Source organism: Miniopterus natalensis, chromosome 1 (assembly GCF_054644295.1).
Source record: "Miniopterus natalensis isolate mMinNat1 chromosome 1, mMinNat1.hap1, whole genome shotgun sequence".
In the NCBI taxonomy this organism is placed as follows: Eukaryota; Metazoa; Chordata; class Mammalia; order Chiroptera; family Miniopteridae; genus Miniopterus; species Miniopterus natalensis.
The window spans coordinates 184,656,576-184,674,981 of record NC_142081.1 but is presented as its reverse complement, the minus strand read 5'-3'; the positions used below and the strand labels follow the sequence as shown (position 1 = coordinate 184,674,981).

Sequence of the window (18,406 nt, the reverse complement as noted above, 5' to 3'; positions counted from 1 at the left end):
TTCCAGAGGACAGACAGCATTATTCAGCATTATGTCTCCAGAAACTAACCCAGTTCATGGCACATAGTTGGTGCCTATGTGCCAAGGAAGGAATGGAGGAAGGAGGGAAGGAAGAAAAGAAGGAAGGACAGAAGGAAGGAAAGGAGGAAGGGAGGAAGGAAGGAAGGAGGGAAGGAAGGAAGGAAGGAAGGAAGGAAGGAAGGAAGGAAGGAAGGAAGGAAGGAAGGAAGGAAGGAAGGAAGGAAGGGGGAAAGAGGAGAATGGAGGGAGGGAGGGAAACAGCCTTTTAACTAATTTACAAAAAGTATTATTGGAAATGTTGTCCTTAACAATCTATTCACTAATGGAATCTTCCTCCAAATGAACAGCCTTTAAATTTTCTATGTGAACATGTTTGGAAATTTTAGCTTGTTTTAGGAAAAAACAAATTTGCAAAATTATTTCTCCATTCTAAACATTTTTCTGTTGTAATTTAGGAAAAGCATTTTCTCAAAAGCCTCTATAATTTCCATGGGGGCATGCAAAATCATTGCCGTTAAACACAATGCTCTCCTTTTTTAAAATAGCTCTGAAATGGTAGCTCCTAATATTTAAAAGCTGAGGAAATAAACATGATTCATACATGAGAGCTGGAAAGACAATGAATATAGCAGTTTGCAATGTAATGGGGTTTGATCTAGGCCCTTGGAAATTCTTGTTAGAGTTTTAAAACCAAATTTGGGTTCTTCCTTAATTCAGGCAAAATTCCATTATCGTATCCTGTTCCTTCAACTTTTTAAGAAGGTTAGAGCATGCCCCAGACCCTCATCCAAGATTTGTTCAAAGTTTTTACAAGTAGTTTCTGTCTTCGAGATAGAGGCCCTTTCTACGATCAGAGGCATTTAAGCAAAAAAATGATAGGCAAGCTCTTTGGGTCCATTTTGTGTTCATGAGATTTTTCATGAGAAGCCCATCTTCTAGTCCCAGTGGAACTAGTGTTTTTCTGGGTTGTGGTCACAACACTCAGTCCAAAAAAAAATCAAACGCTTAGCCTTAGATGTTTTATCGTGCTATGCCACCCTTGGAGATCTTTTTAAAAGCTTGATCAGGACAGGACTTCTTTTACACAAGGTTGTCCACTGAAAAGGCTGTTGGTGGAGGGGCTTAAAGGTTAATGCAGGAGCAGAGTCCAGCTGCTAGGCTTCCTCTGGTTTCCAGGGATTTCATCTGAGTTATTTATAAATAGATGCATTAGAAATCCCACTATTTTGAATGAGTTTCTAGTTTTAATTAGGTAATGTATATAAGCACTTTAATTAAATATTCAAATACGTCATCTGAGATTCCCCCCCCCCCAGAAAATAAAAGTAATTAGATTTGTTCTACATTAAATATAAGGGCTGCAAAACCTTACCAATAGATGTTTGACTCAAGAGGTTGAGATCTTTTGGGTAGGGCTGTAATATAGGCACAGGTTATTTTCTTTTAAATTTCTCTAAGCTAATGAACTATACGAAAGTAATGAAGTTAAACCACGACTTGTTAAGTGTGGTGCAGTTTCCCAGCACAAAGGAAGAGTTTCTAGATTAATGCTGGTGTCCTGCGTTAGAGCTTACTCTGCTCTCTTGCTTTTTAAATTCAGTATAAAAAAAGAGTGTGTGTGCACTTGTGTGTGTTTTATATGAAGTAAAATGAGAAATGGCACACTGTCATCTCACTGCAATCTATGTGACCCCCTGTTTCCCGTCACTACATGTGCAGTCAACGGGAAAACCAGGGCATAAGAGGAGTAGAAGCAATCTTTAACCATAAAAATTGGGCTCTGTAGACTCTGCATTTTTCAGAATGCCTTTAATATATGCAAATCACAGGGTTTTCCGCATGTTTTTCATTGCAATCAACCAGCTAAAATTTGCTGTGATGCTGCTCATAATTCCCAGTTTTCTTACATAAAAGTTAAACCCCGAACATGTAGCTACAGCAGACACTGTCCTCTAAATGGGGTAGTGATGGGTGGTGAGAATCATGGTTAAGAAGCTCAGCTCTTCTACTCCCTAGCAGGGGGTCTGTGCCAAGTTATTTAACCTCCTGAAAGCTCACTTTTTTATCCACAATATGACACCGTATCTACTTAAGTTTGTTGGGAGAGTTGTGAAGAATATAGAGGCATCTGGCATCAAATGAGTTTCTGTTACATGGTAGTTATTATCATTTTATCGTCTTTGCTCTTCTTTTATTTCTTTCTCTTTGTCTTCTTTCCGTTTTCTTTAATTTCCATTGGCTCAGCCTCCAACCTAGACTGTTCACACTCAATTAACAAAAGCACCTTTTTACTCCTTTCAACAGTAGTGGCTGGGAATCAGTTTGAGGCCCCTGAGACTGCCTAGCTTCATTCATCTATAATGTGGCTAATCCGAGATGCTTAACATGGAGTTCAAATTACAGTACAATCTTTAACAGCTTCTACCATAAACTTAAAAATATGTTTAAACTCCAAATTTATTGGTTAATACAAATACACCAGCCATGTGGTTTTTGGAGGGATCCAGTTCCATAATCTGTATTTCGATCCACCCTTTCATGACCTTTATTGATTGCACCTTACAAATCAAAAGTGTTTTAATGGTGAGAGCATTCTTCACATGCTTTGTGTGACTGTGTTTCTTTGTATGATTCTATTTTGAGGATACGCCTATTTTCAAATGACTGTGCAGTCAGATAAAAGCAAATGCGGCCATACAAACCAAATGAAACCTAAATAAATTAAGACAAATTTCAGACTCTTGAGTTATCTTTTTATTTTGGTGCATGACTAAAGTCTTCCTGGATGGTGGTGATCATATTGCTATATTTAAATATATCAGGTCAACACCTTGGACACCTTAAACTCACTCAATGTTATATGTCAATTATATCTCAAAAAATAGATAGATAGATAGATAGATAGATAGATAGATAGATAGATAGATAGATAAATATTATAAATAAATAAAGTTCTGCATATTGGGAATGGAAAGAGATATAATTTGCAAGGGCCAAACAATCTCTGGACATCCTCTTGGAATAAATAATGCATATTTTATGACACTAATTTTAGAAGACATCTGGCTTCTTTTTATGGCCCAATTCAAAGGACATCTCTCTGAAACTACCCTTAATTAGTAGTGAGGAATTAATTGCTCTTTCATCCATGTTCCTAAAGTATAATCTACATATTTTTGTTACAATATTTATTTCATTACATTTAAGTGATTGAATGTGTGTATCTGTCTTACTGATTTAGTCTCCGATAGGTAAGTGATTGTATTTTTGTTTTCCTGTCCCAGGAGCACTCCCAGCCTAGAATAACCCCTCTATGAATGTTTGTCTTGTTGACATTATAGACGTAGGACTATTGTTGCTCTTAAAAATTGATATGCAACCCATCCTCAGAGGGCAATTCTTTATGTACCCATTGTGGAAAATCTTGCAAAAAGAAAGAATTTACCCAGGATTTTATAGATTGACATGAATTAAGGATTTAAGAATTACTTTACCAGGATGAAATTGCAAGCTAATTGTATTTACATATATTCATGTTCCTTAATATTCTGCCACCTTAAATAGTCCAATATATCATGCAAGCAAATAAAGGCATTTAGTTCAAATTCCAGACTAAATTGTGTTGTTACATTTTTTTCTCTTAGTTGCAGAATGGGTGTTTTTTTTAATAACAGAGAGGAAGAATTCCCCAAAAGTCCTCTGGTCACTTCCCTGAGCAGCTTTCCCAAGGAAAACCACAGGTTGTTGCCTTTTTCTAGAATCTTCCTTGAGTTGTAAATGAAAACATCTGATTTTATGGACTTTTTATGTTCTATGGCATTATTCTTGAGAGTGCACAAGCCCTTCATCATAACTGAGGCAACTAGACTTATTTAGAGGAGTCTCTGATGACACAAAATCAGGATAAGATCTAATTAAACCATTTTGTTTTCCATAAGGTCTCTTCTATACCCTCTCTTCATACCTTCACCATGAGTTTCTCAAACCTTATTTTCTCATAGAACTAATGATATTCTGCAAAGTGAAATGCCTGAGTTTTTAATGGTTAAAAAAAGCTAAAATATATTAATACATTTTGCCTGACTTAGATATTTGGTGGATTTTTTTTTTTGCTTTTTCTTTTCCCTTTTTCAGATTTTGCAAGGATAAATCAACTCAGCACTGGGTAAATTTCCACAGGATCCTGTGACTGGGTCCCAGTGCTCTGCAGACAGACAGCAGAATATTTATGAGCAAAACTGCTTTTGTGCACCACGTTAGAAAGGCACCCGTTTGTGTCTGCCCCCCTTCCTTCACTCCCTCACACACGTGTGCATATGGGTGTGCATGACTTGTGTGAAACATGAGAACATTCTTATCTCCACAGCTCAGCTAATTTTGTAAAAGATAGCAGCAGTCATAACATACGGAGGTATTTTGGGATTCAGACACTGAACTAAGCCAAATATTTCATGTAGTGCATGCAGTATGTCCACATGGAGCTGAAAAACACAGCTTCTGTGTTTCATGGAGCCCTTTAAATGGAAGTAAATTTAAAGTACGCTGCAAGGTCAGTAGAGAATATTTCCTTTTTATTTCTTTCTCTGTTTATGTGGATTCCCAGTTTACATAAAGGATTATCATAGGTGCCCTGTAATAACTTTCTTATAGTAAGCAACTTAAAGACTGATAACAAAGTATATATAGAAATGTAATACTAAGGGCAATTGCAAAGTACATGACTTTGGAGGAAGCTGAGTGATGGAAATAAGATCTGAAGCTATGTTAAAGAGCTAGAGGAAGAACTAAGGAAACCACTGGGGGGGGGGTGATGCTTTTGGGGATTTGGAGGCATAGCAGAGTTCTCATTTGTCTGTTGTTGTTGTTTTAATTTTAAAACTTTACATTTTTATTTAAGTAATTTTTTAAAATTTATCTTTATTGTTGGAAGTATTAAAGATATCTCCTCCCCTTCCCATTGACCCTCTCCACCCCACTCCTGCCCCCTTTTATTTACTAATTCATATAACAATTATATATTGTGTCCAACCATGTCCCAGATGTAGGAGATACAAAGGTGAACAAAACTAACATAATACTTGTTCTTGTAGAATTTGCAGTCAGTAAATGCACATGTTTGTGTCTGTATTTGCCATGATGGTAAGAGATATGGCAAGAAAAACAAAAATAGAGGGTGATATAAAATAGTTTTTTTAAAAAACATGACAAAAACCTAGCCTGGTCCAAGGAGGCAGGAAATCAAAGTGACAGCTAACCTGAGATTAGAAAACTGAATGAGAATTGATCAGGTAAGTGGGAGAAAGAAAGCAAGGAGGTGGGGGACATAATGGGTTGAGGTCTTGAAGCAAGAAGGAAATTGGCCCATTAAAGGAACAAATTGAATTGAAGACCATTCTGTCTGGACTGTAGGAACAGTAGGTAATGAATCTGAGATGAGATTGGAAGAGTTAACTATTAATGCTCCATGATGTCATTTTAAAGTGGGAAGAGACAAAGTACATACATGGTTTTGCATGTATTCTGCTCTTTCTGAAGTATACATCATACATAACATAACAATTACTCTCGCAAATTACTGGTTATCATTTTGTAAGAACTTTTGTGAAACTCCCAGGCATAATTTATCAAATTTAGGGCTACCTTCATACTTGCATATTTATTTGTTCAACTAACTTTTCCAGATAGTAATTTGTTCTAGAGACTCTGCTAGATATTGATATAAGGAGATGGAAGATACATATGACAGTGTTCTTGCCCTCAGGAAGGTTGTAGTATAGAGGGACAATGCTTATTCACTGTTTTGCAATATTGTTAAATAAATTTTCTATTTTAGAGCATTTCTAGTTTTACAGGAAAATAGTGAAGATAGTAGAGAGTGTGCTTACGCTTCCTACCCAGTTCCCCTTATTATTAACATCTTACATTAGTATAATAGATTTGACATGGTTAATGAACCATTACTAATACATTGTTACTAGAGAAAGTTCATACTTTATTAAGATTTCCTTTGTTCTTACCTACTGTCCTTTTTCTGTTTTAGGTACCCATCCAGGAAACCACACTCCACTTAGCCCAAATGTTTCCTTGGGCTCTGTGGGTAGTGAAGTTTCTCATTCCCTATTTTTGATGATCTTAAATTTTTGAGGTCTGGTCAGGTATTTTGTAAAATGTCCATCTGTTGGGACTTGCCTGATGTTTCTCTCTTGATTGGACTGAAGTTATATGTTTCTGGAGGAAGACCACAGAGGGGCATTATTTGCATGACATCATATCTGGGGCGCTTGCTATCCTCATGATGTCATTGTTGATGTCGACTTTGAGCATCTGGCTGATGCGGTGTTTGTCAGGTTCTTCCACTGACAAGTTATTCTTTCTTCTATACTGTACTTTCTGGGAGAAAGTGGCTAAGCAGAGCTCACACTTAAGTGCTTATGCTCCACCTTCTTGGGGTAGGAGTATCTATACAGATTATTTGGGATTCATATGCATGGGAAATTTATCTTTTCTTCCTTATTTATTTATTTCTTTATCTCGATATGGATTCATGGCTATTTATTTCATACCCTCATCAATTCCATCCCTCTCGTCCTTACCACTTTCTTACTCTCTGGCACTACAGGGTGATTCGGGCTCATCTTGTGTATTTTCTGCCTCAGTACTAGAATCAGCCATTTCTCCAAGAATACTGTTTTTAGGGTTTTTTTTTGTTGTTTGTTTATTTTTTACATATATGTTTTTTAATACTTTGAACTAATTTAATTGAGGTTTTTGTCATTTGTTTTCATCTTTATATCCCTTGGACTACAATCATGTTTAGTCCCATATTAACTCATTAGATATTTGTTCAAAAAATGAGTTAATTTTGCAAATTTTCCATTGCAGAGGTAACGTTTCACCTCTATTATTTAATAGGCACTATGCTAAAAGGTTTTCATCAATTATATCATTAAACTCTCCAACTCCTATTAATTTGGTATTGTTTGATCAACTTTTCATAAGTGAAGAAAATGAGGCACAGAGAGGGTAAGTAACTTAACCAAAGTCACGCACCTGGAGAGTGGTCAGCAGGAGACTTGAGTGAAGGACTTGATTCAACGCCCTAAGCAGTCTCAACCTTGATAAACAGCACTGACTCTTTAGGCTTAATGTCTGGCCTCCTTCACTCCACATGGGTCTTTCTGCTAATCATGATTGCTTCTTGTTTCCTAAGAACTCTAAACCCTTATCTTTTAATTGTAGGGACTCACCCTGCTCTTTTCCTCTCCCACCTTTGATAGCTGTTTCCACCTAGATGTGTCCCTTAACTTCTCAACTGACTTTCTTCCTGGTGGGATGCAGAATTCCTAGTTCTTACTTTATTAACTCACAGCATGAACACAAGCACAACCATTCAGATCTTTATCCTTTGAAGAGTCCACTGGATATATTTTGCATAAGAAAAAATATAGGTAATAACATAATTAACAGAGAGATTTAAAAGTTCATAAAATACTGATTCTTTACATACTGCCTCTGATCCCTTCTCAGAGGACAAGCTGAAACCGTAACTGTGCTTTGAAATCCAATTTTCTGCATCCAGCATCACCTGGGTGATGTTCCATTGTTCTTTCCTCCTTGATTATGCCACTTCTGAGATGAAGTCACCAAAAACAACCAGACAAGCCCCGCCTGGTGTAGCTCAGTTGGTTGGGTGACATTCCATGCACCAAGAGTTCACGTGTTCAATTCCTGGTCAGTCATGTGCCCGGGATGTAGGCTTGATCCCAGGTAGGGGGCATGCAGGGGGCAGCTAATCAATGTTTCTCTCTCTGTCTCCCAATTCCTTCCTCTTTCTCTAAAAAACAATTAAAAAATCTTAAAAAATAAAATAAAAAAGAAAGTCCAGACAATCATTCTTTGTTTTAAACCAATGGCTAGAATCTCTGAGGCCCCCAGGTAAGCCAGCACTCAATTCGTTAGACTCTACCCTGATTAGAAATGATTTCCTTGGAAATTTTCTCATCCTTTTGAGAAACACTTATGAATTCTTATATTTCTAATCAACCTCTACACTAAAAACCACTACTCTTTCCCATGGACTTTTGAAGTGGTTGGCCTTAGACTTCATGGCATTTCCTAAAGGAATTTACTTTCCCTCCTACAGATAGCTAATGAGGTTAAGCAACATTTTGGCTTTGCCTTTTGTCAGGCATCCTTCAAAGTATCTTAACACCGTTGTCCATCTCTCTGATTGTTAGAGACCAGATGTGCATGGGGTATGTCAGGAATGCAGCATTTATGAGATTTCCAATTGATAAAACAGCTAATAGCAAAGTTTTCTATTGTATACATTTTCCCTTATGAAACCTATTCAGCTTTTAATTTTCATCTAAAGTTTTTTCCTTAGCTCATCCAGAATTAGAATTTAATAAAAGATATTCTCCCAACTCTGTTCATGGAGCAAAGAATTGTTTTGATTTAATATATTAGAAGTACCCTGAAGGGCCAAAAAAGTTCAGGAACTGCATATAAACAGACCAATAATTTTGAGTCTTATAAAAATCACCTGGCATATCTACTGCCCCGCCCCAAGAAACCTCCTGGCTTTGATCTCTGACCTAGAGTTGTTTGGAGAATGTGCCGTGCTCCTAGGGGTTTTGGGATGGAATGTGCCTCTTAATCCCAGACATATCTGGATATTGACGAGAGTTGCTATATGGGCAGTCACATGCTTTTAAGTATTTACTTAAATGCCTCTTTTATTTTGCACAATCCACTCACTTGATAAGAATTATCAATCCAAAGTTAAGTGGTCACATAAATTAGAACATTTTTTGTTACAAATAGTAAATTCAGGAGAGCTAGATTAAGCCACAAAGGAGAATTTGAATTTGTTCTAAGGATGTAGGTGTGTTTTGGGGAACTCAAGGAAGGCAGTGCAGGAATGCAACGGGAAATCGAGAGACTTCCAGGACCAAAATCTCTCTCTGTCTCTCTCTGTCCCAATTGATCGATCATTTATCAGCTTTCTATCATCTATCTATTTACCTATCTATCACTTATTATCTACCTACATATCTATCTATATCTATCATCTATATGTCTGTCTGTCTATCATCTATCTATCTATATCTATCTATCTATCTATCTATCTATCTATCTATCTATCTATCTATCTATCTATCTATCTATCATCTATCTATCTATCATCTATCATCATCTATCTATCATCTATCTATCTATCTATCTATCTATCTATCTATCTATCTATCTATCTATCTATCTATCTATCTATCTATCATCTATCATCTATCTATCATCTATCTATCATCTATCTATCATCTATATCTATCCCAGTCTCTCTCTGTCTCTCTCTCTCTCTGAGTCTCTGTCTCTCTGTCTCTGTCTCTCTTTACCCTCCCTGCAAAGCCTCCCCTCTCCACTTTGCTTCATCCTGAGCATCTGCTTCCTTCTCTCCCTGCAGATCAGCTTTCCCTGCTTCTCAGTTCATAAGGAGCCATGTGGCTCATTGTGTACTTTTATATATCTACTGTTAAGAGGCTAACCCCAGCTGAGACTGGTATTTCTTATTTTCAATTCTAAATCCCAAAAAAGGAATCTCTGATTAGCTAAACTTGAGTCATCTGCCTGCCTCAGAGTTCAAAGCGTCAGGTACAAACTTGGCCTCTGGGGACCAATCTGGCCAGTCACAGCTTGGGCAGATCAAAGAAGCCATTCTGGGTAGAGTTGAAAGTAAAGGCATGGACAGTTATTAGAAGAGAGGAGAAGTGAAGGTCAGAAAGGACCCTTTTTACATTAGAAATACTAAAAGCAACTTGAAACAGAGACTGTCATCAATACTTTCCTCTTTTCCCACAACGCCCATAAGAGTATGTGGTGAGTAGGGAACTGACAATTGTTTGATTGATTGGTAAGGTGACAGTGTCCCTGAGACTTGAATGACTGTGTTAAATCATTGTTGTTAAATATAACTAGTAAACAATGCTGCCACAGTTGTTGCAGTAGTCAGGTCTGGATCTTTTCAAAGGCACAGGTCTTTACCATGAAAACAATCAATAATAATAAATTGTAGATCTTCAGTTCTAGATTCAGCTTCATAACATATTGCACAAAACAAATATGTGTGAAAGGAAAGGATGTAAGAAAAAAATTAATAAAAACACTGAAAATATAAGATGATAAGATGAACATAATGCTAGATTTCTGATTTCATATTGTGATTTGATGTTAGTGTACTGAGAATTATATGCTATCTACAATGGAGATAGAATCCATATAGCTAATTAATTGTTTTCAGGTAAATGTAGATATATGTGTGTTTTTATTATACTATAATAAATTACTTATAGAGAATTTTAAAAAACTATTTATATTTATATAATTCAAATTAATGTATCAAATTTATATTTATTTTAAATGAAAATAGCTATTATAATCCTTAAAAATACACTTTAACAGCTATATATAACATATACAAAACATATATATATATAATTTTACTTGATTCTTACATTGTTTTACCTTTACTTTTTAGATGAGTAAAATTTAGAATGCTATCTAATTGAGTTACTCAAGTAAAACATGGTAGAGCAAGAGTTTTGGGTTTTTTTTTTTCCCCTTTTATTTTATGTATTGTATATTCATGTACTTGTTAAAAATTAGGACTTTTCTGAGAGCAGTTTTAGCTTCATAAACAGGATCCAGGGAAATTACAGAAACCTTCTATTTGGCTCTTGCCCCCACAAATTCGTAGCCTGTCCCATTATCAACAGCCCCACCAGAATGGTTCATTTGTTATAATTGGTGAACTTACATTGACACATCATAATCACCCAAAGCCCATAGTTTACTGTGAGGTTCACTTTTGGTGTTGTACATTCTGAGGCATGCCCATCACCATGGTATCATACGGAGTATTTTCACTGTCCTTATAAGGCTTTGTGCTCTGCCTATTGGTCCCTCCACCCTCCACCCCCAAACCATGGAAACCACTGATTTTTCACTGTATCCATAGTTTTGCCTTTTCCAGAATGCCATATAGGCACAATCATACAGTCTGTGGCCTTTCAGATTGGCTTCTTTCACTTAGTAACATGCATTTGATGTTCCTCTATGTCTTTGCATGACTTTGCTCATTTCTTTTTAGCACTGAATAATATTCCATCATCTGGATATGTCAGTTTATACCTTCACCTACTGAAAAACATCTTAGTTGCTTCCAAGTTTTGGCAGTTACATATAAAACTGCTATAAACGTGTGTGCAGATTTTTTGGTGGACATGTTTTCCATTCCTTTGGTTAATAGTAAGGAGTATGATTGCTGGTTTGTATGGTAAGAATATGTTTAGTTTTGTAAGAAACTGCCAATTTTTTCCAAACCAGCTGTACTATTTTGCAATCCCATCAGTAATGAATGAGAATGTCTGTTTCTCCACACCCTTGCCAGCATTTAGTGTTATCATTGTTCTGTTATAGCCATTTTAATAGATGTATAGAGATATCTTGTTTCAATATTCATTTCTCTGATGACAGGACGTGGAGCATCTTTTCATATGCTTATGTGTCATCTGTATATCTTCTTTTGTAAGATACCCAATAAAGTCTTTTCCCCATTTTTTAATTGGGTTGTTTGTTTTCATCTTGTTGAGCTTTGAGTTCTTTGTATATTTTAGATAACAATTCTTTATCAGATATATTTTTTGCAAATATTTTATTTCAGTCTGTGGCTTCTCTTCCCACCCTTTTTACATTGTCTTTCACAGAGTAGTGTAGTAATAAGGTTCAGCTTTCCTCTTATCCAGTACCTTAACTAAGACATCAATGGCATACAGTGAAGTTGCATTATAGTTGCATTTTACTTATAAAAATTAAATTATACATCACACACACATGCAATAAAGAAAAATGTCCTTTTAAATAGTGCAATCTGTTTTATCCAACATTCCACTCAATAAACAAAGGTCCCAGAATTACCACAAAAATCTAGAATGTAAAGTCTCTTTTCATTACTTGGCCTCAGTTCCCATATGTGTCCAACAATGTAAACTGATTACCATACTGAGTGGTTTTCTAATATTTAGATATACCCACGTTTGACATTGTGGCTCCTAAATATAATCCAACTACTTTATTTAGTGTTCAACTTGAAAAAAATCACAATTTATTCTAATAATTGATTATGTACCTTCAACTGCATGCTGATTTGAACTTAATGAGAGGATATGTCTGGAAATTTTCAAGGGTTTTATTGACTATTTGTAAACACACACACATATACAGGGTGTCCCCAAAACTGTGTTTTTTGGGGGGTTTACATTATGATTTTACTGTAGAAAACCAGCATAACCAAGTACCAATCTATAAGCTGTTGGAGGATATAAGCTGCAAATAATGTATAAGGTATGATGATAAAATAATTCAACTTACTTTTTGACAAACCTATTTGGACGTTTATAGACAAGTGTGAACTAGTTTCTTAAAAGCTGGCACCTGCTCCCTCATTTCAAAATTCATATATATTCAGATATTTTCTAATTTCTTTTTTTGAAATATCCTTTGAAGCTTGCTCAGCTTGTTTAAATTCAATTAATCTTGGCATGTGGCCGTTCTTAGCAAGTAGACTTGGTTTCTAGTAATAGTCGAAATTCATTTCATGTAAGTGTTAAGCACTTAAATTGGAAAATTATTTTAAGACAAAATGTGTTGTGCCTCTAAATTAACAAGATGGTTTCCCTCCTAGGCCTCATAATCTAGCTCTAAGAACAAGTCACAGAGATGAATTTCAAAATGCTGATAGGAACATCATTGAAATTATAAAATAAATAGGATGACCATTTTGAAGAAAAAAAACACTTATTTGGACATGATAGTTCTAATACATTTGCTTAAATTTTCACTTTCTAGCAGCCAAATGTCTTACTTTATAAAAAGCCTTAGCTTCTTACAAACAAGGATGTGTGCTAGAACTTTACACATTCACCTGCATGGTCTTTCTAAGCTCTTGCAGACAGGGCTGCTATCTCACCCCTCTTAGTGCTCTTCCATTTTCTAAGAAAACCCTTAGTTCAGGTAATTGCTTGTTTTTTATTTTATTTTATTTTATTTTATTTTATTTTATTTTATTTTATTTTATTTTATTTTATTTTATTTTATTTTATATTTTATTGATTATTTTATTTTTTTGCAGCTTTTCAAGGACATAACATGATATCTCCTCAAGCATCAGCTTTATGGAGAATGTCCATTGCAAGGGCCTGGACTTTCCTATAAGTGTTGGCATATAAAATTATGATAGATTTATAGAGAATGAGGCTGGGATAAGTTGAAGCGCGTGGGGAGACTACTGCAGGCACAATGTTTAAGGAGACTGAATCATTTAATAACCAAGATAACTTACACTGGAAAGCAAATTATAAAGTAAAGCAAAGTTTATGCAAAAAGTCCACGATGTACAAAATATCAAAATTTTAGATAAAAATGGACATTTGTTTCTTCGTTTGTCACTTTGTTCTCTCTCTGCCTTGTTGTGCAAGGGGTCACTCCTGGTGACCAGCTGAAGCTCCCGGGGGCAGCCCTTCTCCCTCCCTGGGTGGGGTAATGAGTGTGGACAGTACTGTGAGAACAGGCTGAGTGGTATTGGCTGCAATATATAGTCATATTTTTTTGTTGTAAAATGTTCATTACCTTTTTCCAATTGGTTTTAAACGTGGGAGGATATTTTGATGAGTGTATGAGGGAAGACACTGTCCTCAGGCTCCAGTTTCTCTCGCAGGGCCTTTTCCCTTCTGCTACTGAACGCCGGTGCAGGGCCATGACTGTAGCTCCCCAGAGGTCGTGCGTGTGGTGTTCTGTGGTGTTCACCACCATCCTGTGTTATGTTACTAAGGGGGTCAGACGGAGTTGTTGGTAGAAATCAGCTTGAGTGTCTGTTTAGACAAAACTGTTATCACTTTTTTTAGATTGATATATTGTTTCAGAATAATGGGAAAGTCCAGGAAGGGCAGACGTAATGATAAAGAATAAATATCAAGAGATAAATAGTATGGTGTGCCATTCTAAACAGAAAAGGTTGCCTGTTCTTTGATATTTAAATACGTTCGCTGTTTATCAGCACATGACCTGATTCACATTATTTATAATGCAAGTATTTGTGTCTACTCTGAATCTTGTTTTGGCTGTTTAGCCTAAAATGGTTTCCCTTGTTATTTCTTGTGTACTGTATACAACCTAGATTAGCATAATCACTGTGATTAACATTAATTGAGGAGCAGAAGTGAAAATGGTTTCTGAGAACAGTTTGGCTGACATGTACAATGGAAAAATTTTGTATTACATGAATACTCAAGTTATGCTGTTTGACTTTAGTCCTAAAGTCTCTGAAGCATTGAGTGGGAGAACAAAGTTTTGGGCAGAGCACAAACACCATCACTAACTCTGCAGGATGTTGCAGAAGTGAAGGGAACCAGGTCTGCTAAAGTACTTGTGGTGATACAAATGTATTAGCCTCAGGAGCTACCGAGGTGGTTCATTTTATAGGTGAAGCGTAAAAATATGTTTTAATAAAATTTGGAGCATAGATGAATATACAAATATATGCTAGACAGATATGTCAGTGTGATCTATAAGGGAATATACATTGCTATATTAATGTATTTACTGAGAGGCACTATAATATGGTTGTTAGAAGTAGAGAATTTATAATTATGCTAAGACATGAGTCAACCCTTTCTTTGTTAGCTATGTAGCTATAAGTTACTGTCTCCAGAGCTCAGTTTTCTTTACTTGTAAAATATGCATAATAATGTAACTTAGTAGTAGTGTGGCTGCAAGTCTTAAATGAAATTTTATAGGCAAGATTTTTGCCATAATGTTAAGGAAATGATAAATGTTTTCCAAATATCATCTATGCTCTATCTATCACTTCTCTGAATTTTTCTCTGCTTTATTGCTTAATGTCATATTCTTGTTCACAGTTCTGCATTTTATTTCATATGGTTTACTAATAGCTTCCACTGTTTGTAATGTTATTGCCTTTCATAAATTTACATTCCTTTTCATTTTTGTTGAGAGGTTCCGAAATTCTCTATAGGTTTTCCTTTTTTTGTTTCTGTACATATTGTACCATTTCTAATCCAAAATTGTACTAAGAGCCAGGTTTTTCTTTAGAAGCATTAAATTATAGTGTCTGTTAAATGAAAAATGGCCTTCCATTGTATATTTCAAGCCAGTTTGAGTTGGATAAGCCTACCTCAAAAAATACAAAAAGTATCTGCATTCCAAAATATTAATTTTGGAAGGGTAGGCAATGTAATTCAGTATTAACTGCTAAAAATATATATGTATATTATATATAATACATATACTAATTTATATAAATTTATATGTAATTTATAGAAATAAAAATTATATATATTTTAAAAGCTTAATAGTCAAAATAGGAAAGTAAAAATATCTGTTGGTTTGATTTTCCTGATAATCAGATATCTTCTGTGACAGATACCAATAAAGGCAGAGAAGGAAAGTTCTCAGACTACTTATCATCCAGGAAGTTATACTAAGTTTCAGTATTGTGACTATAAAAGAGATAATTCTTTCTCTGTTATCAATTACTAGTAAAATTGGCTTACAAACATTTTTTAACCATTGTCTTCCAAGACTATGTTATCAGGCACACATTCAATTGCAAGCAACATTAAAAAGAAATACTCCCTGGCTGGTGTGGCTCAGTTGGTTGGACATCATCCTGGGCACAGAAAGGTTGCCGGTTCGATTCCCAGTCAGAGTTTCAGGGTGGGGCCAATCAAACTTCTGCTCTCACATGTAAATTTCTCTCTTTCTCTCCCTCTCCCTCTTTCTCTAAAAATCAATAAAAATATTTTTAAATAAATAAAATAAAATATAAAAAAGAAAGAAAGTACTATTAAAATATTTTTTCTTCTGTACAATTAGTTTTAAGGTGAAAAGTTGATAGTATTGGTTTAGCTACTTAGTAGTATCATAAAGAAACCAGGATTTTTCTATCTTTCTCCTCTATGATTGTTAAAATTTTGGCCTTTTAGCCTTGTTTGTTGCCTCATGGTTGCAATACGGCTGCTGCAGTTCCAGATACCAAAACCTCATTTCTAAGACATGGGTATAAACCATGGAAGTAAGGCAACTTCTCATGCAGCTCTCCTCTTTTTGGAATTATTTTTGAACAAATACCATTAGTAGAATGCTCCTTTATATCTTTCATGAGAAATGAAAAGTGACCACTCTCTAAGAAACTTTTAGGCTCACTTTCTCTGAGATCAAAAGATATCTTCTTGAATATGTAAGAAGGCTTTGCAGATTCCAGGCTCTGTTAGCACAGCAGGGGCATGTGGGCAATTGTTATGCCTGCCATAGAGGCCTGTACAGACACACACAGTCACAAGTAAACTGTCATCTGTCTTCACACAAACTTCCTATTTTTTTTTTTTTTAATTTTGCTCTAAAAATGTTAGAAACTGTTAGAAAACATTGCAGTGCTAATAAACTGCAGTTAATGCTTTTTTGATGAATGGTATTTCTGAAAATAAAGCTCTGTTGGAGATAGAGGTCTTGAGTATTCAGTTTTGCTGGGTTTTTTTAAAAATGTATCTTTATTGTTGAAAATATTACAGATGCCGCCGTTTTTCCTCATTGACCCCTCCACCCCGCACCCATTCCCCACCCCAGGCCTTCACCACACTGCTGTCTGTGTCCATGGGTTATGCATATATGCATATAAATTCTTTGGTTAATCTCTTCCCACCCAGCCACCCCTACCTTCCCTCTGAGATTTGTGAATCTGTTCCATGCTTCTTTGTCACTGAACCTATTTTGTTCATCAGTTTATTAAGTTCTTTAGAGTCTACATGTAAGTGAGATCATGTGATGTTTATGTTTCTCTACCTGGTTTATTTCCCTTAGCATAATACTCTCCAGGTCCATCCATACTGTCCCAAATGGTAGGAGATCCTTCTTTTTTATAGCTCCATAGTATTTCATGGTGTAAATGTCCCACGGCTTTTTTATCCACTCATCCACTGATGGCCACTTGGGCTGTTTCCAGATCTTAGCTATTGTAAATTGCGCTGCTATGAACATAGGGGTGTATATATTCTTTCTAATTGGTGTTTCAGGATTCTTAGGATATATTCCTAGAAGTGGGATCACAGTGTGAAAAGGCAGTTCCATTTTTAATATGTTAAGCATTCAGTTTTAAATATAGTTACCTCAGAAAAAGAGGTAACTGTTATATCTCTTCATATCTCATAAATAATTAAAGAAAATAAAGAGCAAAGAGAAAATACATGCAGGGAAATGGGGTGGTGAATACATTAAATGCATGTCAAACATGCTAATCTCTTCTTAAATGTTGGTTATGATGTTGGCTTTCAGCTTCTTGGGAACCAACAGGAAGAGAAAAATCTATCAAGTCAACATATTCAGTTTTCCATAAGACAGAAATGAAGTCTTGGCTCACAGGAAACCCACCTACTCTGGAAAAATCCAGAGGCATTTTTCCCATGATTCTGATATAAAGAACAACATATAACCCAGTCAACCATAGTTTCACTAGCATCTTTACAGCTAACACATTGCTGCATTTCTCAGGGGCAATTTCTTATGAGCGCTTCCAATGTGAACAATAACAAACCACCTACATCTAATTCAGTAAACACAATTTTTGGTGAAGGGCCATAGACCTGGCAAATCCTAAAACAGGAAGGATAAGAGAACAACATGTAATAGATCTATTTTTCCATCTCTCCTTTGCAAATCCATCTTCATAAATGAGAGTAACAGACAAAGGAAATGTACAAGCGAATATATCCCGTCTCAAGGTTGACAACATATTTGGCTACTTCAGGTTAGTTTATTACTTCTAAAGTTCTCAAAGTCTTAACAAGCTAATAGCTTTTCTTAGGTTTGTGCTGGTGGGATTTTAGCATATACTAAACAACACTAAAAAAAACTGAGGTCAAAGAGAGACCATAAGATTCAAGTATTTTTTCAGAACAAACTAGGGTTGCCATTTAACTTATATATTTTCTTATAACTATTTTCCAAAAATAAATTAAAGATTTTAGTCATGAAAACCTTACTGAGCAAGAGTGTGTCCAAAGATTACCTTTGACCCTGACCATTGACTCTTATATCTATAAATAATTAAACATTTAGGGAGCTAATTCGTTTCAACCATTAATTTTCATCTCAGGTTAAGTGGTTTGTCTGTTTGACTTCATTTCAAATTACCAAGACCTGAACTTAGACATCATTTGGCAAAAGATAAAAATCTCAAGGGCCCAGGAACCCCAATTATTAATCTCTTCTTGGAGATGACCATTCAGGCTGCATAAAGAACATCTTTTTAATACTA

General features: G+C 35.6%; 1 non-coding gene across 1 annotated transcript; it reads left to right on the top strand.

Moving 5' to 3' along the window:
* The first annotated feature begins 14,433 nt into the window (after nucleotides 1-14,433).
* LOC148094514 (small nucleolar RNA SNORA66) lies at nucleotides 14,434-14,566 on the top strand. The gene has a single exon (XR_015716498.1). It is a non-coding gene; the product is annotated as a small nucleolar RNA SNORA66 (small nucleolar RNA).
* The last annotated feature ends 3,840 nt before the right edge of the window (nucleotides 14,567-18,406 follow it).